The sequence below is a fragment of the Pan paniscus genome, chromosome 2 (assembly GCF_029289425.2).
Source record: "Pan paniscus chromosome 2, NHGRI_mPanPan1-v2.0_pri, whole genome shotgun sequence".
In the NCBI taxonomy this organism is placed as follows: Eukaryota; Metazoa; Chordata; class Mammalia; order Primates; family Hominidae; genus Pan; species Pan paniscus.
This window is the reverse complement of record NC_085926.1, coordinates 53,377,976-53,382,337: the sequence shown is the minus strand read 5'-3', so window position 1 is coordinate 53,382,337 and position 4,362 is coordinate 53,377,976. Positions and strand designations below refer to the sequence as shown.

At 38.8% G+C, this 4,362-nt stretch overlaps 1 non-coding gene across 1 annotated transcript; it reads left to right on the top strand.

Annotated features, from left to right (window-relative positions):
* The first annotated feature begins 2,811 nt into the window (after nucleotides 1-2,811).
* On the top strand, nucleotides 2,812-2,935 carry LOC112439465 (small nucleolar RNA SNORA26). The gene has a single exon (XR_003027742.1). It is a non-coding gene; the product is annotated as a small nucleolar RNA SNORA26 (small nucleolar RNA).
* The last annotated feature ends 1,427 nt before the right edge of the window (nucleotides 2,936-4,362 follow it).

Sequence of the window (4,362 nt, the reverse complement as noted above, 5' to 3'; positions counted from 1 at the left end):
GAAGCTGAGGCAGGAGAATCGCTTGAACCCAGGAAGCAGAGGTTGCAATGAGCCAAGGTCATGCCATTGCACTCCAGCTGGGGAAACAAGAGCAAACTCCATCTCAAAAAAAATAAATAAATAAAAAATAAAAATAATAATATAATAAAATAAAGATTATTATGAACTCATGGATTCACAAATATTTAAACATTATCCTCATTAAGGCAGAAATTGTTTCCTTTTTAACCTGTCGGAGGCTCTTCAAAATGGCCCCTGAAAGGCCAGATGCAGAGCTCACACCTGTAGTCCCAGCACTTTGGGAGGCCAAGGTGGGAACATCACTTGAGCCCAAGAGTTTGAGATCAGCCTGGGCAACATAGGGAGACCCTCTCTCTTCAAAATAATTTTAAGAATCTTCTGCCCATGACTCTAGTAGTCTTTGATAACTTCTCTGCCGTGTGGTAGGTCAAGATATTCCAGTTCATCTCCTACATTTCCTATTCCAGATTTGGAATTAGCCATCTCTCCAAGCAGCCCAGGTTTGCTTTAGCAGAACATGGTATTTCAAGACTATAATCTAGGCACTATGGCTGCTTGCCCGTTGTTACTAGGCACTTTCATACCAAGAATCCTGGTTCTCAAGGACCCAGAGGATGACAGGATTGGAATATCCCATCATTTGTGCTAACCTATAAGGATCGTATGGCAATTTCAGAATAACAATAACAATATTACCACCATATATTGTGACTAAAGTTTAAAAATATTTTTCTCAGGCTAACTTCATTCTCTCCCCCTTTTTAATGGTCATGGTAGATCTATCTGGACAGGCTGTAAAACCTTTACATATAATAATTTCCTCTTTTAACTCTCATTTAGTCTTAGTTCTATAAGCATCCATGTATTTCATGCTCACCACCAGTTCTTGTGTCAATGCTTCTCTAATTGTTTTGGTGGCCTTGATCTCGAGTAGATGCTTTAATAAAAGCCCATGAGAACAAGAGTTCCTGAGTTCTTGCATGTTGATCAGTTTGTGTCAATCTCACTGGATAGAGGGTCTTTCTCTCACACTTGATATCCTTGGGTATCTTAAGTATGTTACCTCATTTTATTTTGGCACAAAGCTATTCTGTCAAAAAGTCTGATAATAATCTAATCTTCTTTTCTTCATAAGTCACATGCTATTTGTGTCTAAATGCTTATAGAAATTTTTTGAAAGCCAAATAATATTGCTAAAGAAAAGAAATGTTTATTTTCCTTTAAATCCAATAATTTTTCTAGAACATGTCCTAGAATATTTTCTAGAATAGCCCTGGGTCAATATGTTTAGGTACATGGTGTGCTTTTTCAATCTGTATTTCAAAATACCTCTGGAAATATTTCAGGAAAGTATTTTTTTCTTTTTCTTTCTTTCTTTTTTTTTTTCCTTTTTGAGACAGGGTCTGGCTCTGTTGCTCAGGCTGGAGTGCAGTGGTGCAATCTTCGCTCACTGCAGCCTCGACCTCCCAGGCTCAAGCCATCCTCCCACCTCAGCCTCCTGAGTAGATGGGGCTACAGGCACACACCACCACGCCCGGGTAATTTTTTTTTTAATTTTTAAATTTTTTGTAGAGACAGGGTCTCACTATGTTGCCCAAGCTGGTCTCAAACTCCTGGGCTCAAGTGATGCACTTGTCTCGTGCCTCAGCCTCCAAAAGTGCTGGGATTACAGATGTGAGCCACTGCCCCAGCCAGGCAAGTTTTCTTGACTTTCAGTTGTAGTACTCATTTTGTTCCCTTTCTTTGGTCTTCTTTCGCTTCAGGGACTCTAACTATCCATATTTCAGATCTTTCTGATCTATATTTGTCACTTTTCTTCAATGTTTTTTGTTTCTTCATTTCTTTGAACTTATATTTCTTTTTGCCTTCTCTTGTGTCTATTTGCTCTAGAGTTTCTTCTGGTTTGATTGTCATTTTTTAAATGATTTTTTTCTTTTCATTTCTAGTTATTTCTTGAATTCTGTCACCCTATTTGTAAGATTTTCTAATTCTGATGAATAATGCTCTTTCATGTCTTTTACTGTTTTCTTAACGTCTTTTAGTTCTTTTCAGATAGTAAGTCACTGTATTTAACTGTTATTTTTCAATATGTCTTTCTGGGTTGCTTTCATTGTCTATACCCCCTTAATTTTTGCATAAAAATACTGAGACCCAGTGTTACTCATCCAAGTTCACTTTTCAAAGTATGAAAAACAATGTAATTTTAAAAACAAATTTGCATTCTAATGTTTCCTTTGGTGAAAGGTGGCAGAAGCAATTCCCAAAACCAACCAGTCAACATTAGACTACGAACTTCCAAAGGTAGGCCACCTTGCTCCAGAGACTGGAAGTTTCTTTCAGGTAACTGTTTTTCCCTTTTATATCTCAAAAGCAAATGAACTATCAATTCAGTCAGAAGACACTGCACCAAACAACACTCTCTCAAAAAGTCCTAATGAGTCTTATTTCATTTCTTCTGTAGTGTCAGTTCAGATTCTGCTTTTGAGATTCTCCCTACAGAAAAGAATCATCTCTGACTCCTTTGTGTAAATCAAAGACAGAGATCAATGACATATTGAATTAATATGAAAGAGCATTTTAAATGCAGACGTCATCCAACACTATCACTGAGCATAAAACTCTGTCTTCATTGAAATATTTGATCAATTGTTTGATGTCAAGCAGTATTTTTAAATTAAATATTTGTCCCTCCTCACATAAAAGGACTGATTACTATCTTTTACAGAAGAATGAATTTAACAGTTTCCTACCAATAAAATAGAACTTTGCCCTCAAAATGTTTTAACCATTTGAACTTTAAAATGCAAGTTCATAGATCTTTAAGAGACTAACACAGAAAGCTAAAGTAATTCTCCATAAAACCCAGAGACGAGATTGTAAAACTCCTCTGTAGATCCTGTCTGGAGTCACAGCTTAACCAGAAAAAAATTTATCACAATTTAAGCACCTTTCTGATAATTTTATATAGTTCATAGAACAAGTGAGACATTTAAGTTTTCTCTGCTTAAAAGGTCATTTAAGCTGAGCATGATGGTGCACACCTGTAGTCCGAGCTACTTGGGAGGCTAAGGTGGGAGAATCACTTGAGCCTTAGGAGTTAAAGACTTCAGTGAGCTATGATTGCACCACTGCACTCCAGATTGGGTGACAGAGCAAGATCCTGTCTCTAAAATAATTAATTAATTAATTAAATCAATGTCTTAGTATACCATGAAGACCACTACCCTGCCTGAAACCCTTCCATGGCCCGCTTTGTCTTACAGGATGAAAGTCAAGTTGCTTGGTGTCCCATCCCTTGGTGACCTGGCACTTAGCCTCATCTCTGTCAAACATTCATTTAACAAAGACGACTTGCCCCCAGCCCAACAAGATGAGACCAGAGGGCTGGAGGTCTCTCACATGTGCCACAATCTCTCACACATCCATGCCTTTGTACACTGCTCCCTCTATGGACCTGCCCTTCCACCACTCCTTCCAATTGTAAATGCCCGGGCCAAAGGCAATTCATCTGGTGGCCGCTGAGGAGGTGGCTGGGGGTGCGATACTGGCTGGAAAGAAGCACAAAGGAACATTCTGTATTGATGAAAATGATTATGATTTATATCTCCATTCAGGTGGTGTCAATATGGATGTATACATTTGTCAAAATTCATTGAGCTATATCACAATCTGTGCATTTTATTTAAATTTTTTAAAATGTTAGGCAACAAGATAAAAGTCAATTCAAAAGCATCATTTTCGCTGGGTGCAATGACTCACACCTGTAATCCCAGCAATTTGGGAGGCCAAGGCAGCGGATCACCTGAGGTCAGGAGTTCAAGACCAGCCTGGTCAACATGGCAAAACCCCATGTCTTGTAAAAATACAAAAATTAGATGGGCATAGTGGCAGGTGCCTATAATCCCAGCCACTCAGGAGGTTGAGGCAGGAGAAGTGCTTGAACCCAGGAAGCGGAGGTTGCTGTGAGCCAAGATTGCACCATTGCACTCCAGTCTGGGCAACAGAGTGAGACTCCATCTCAAAAAAAGAAAGCAGCAGCATTATTTTTCATTAGAAGCTCTCCCTACTTCTAACTCGGGCTGATTTGGATATCCCCTCTCTGCTCCCATAACACTTTATGAATACTTCTATCTCAAGATTTAGAAACTTACCTCACTGTACATACACAACTACTGAATTTATTTGTCTACTTCACCAGACTATAAACTTCAGAGAGGAAATGGTTTGGATGGGTGTCCCTGCCCAAATCTCATGTCAATTGTAATTCCCAGTGTTGGAGGTGATTGGATTAGGTGGATTTTCCTCTTGGTGCTGTTCTCGTGAGAGTGAGTTCTCATGAGA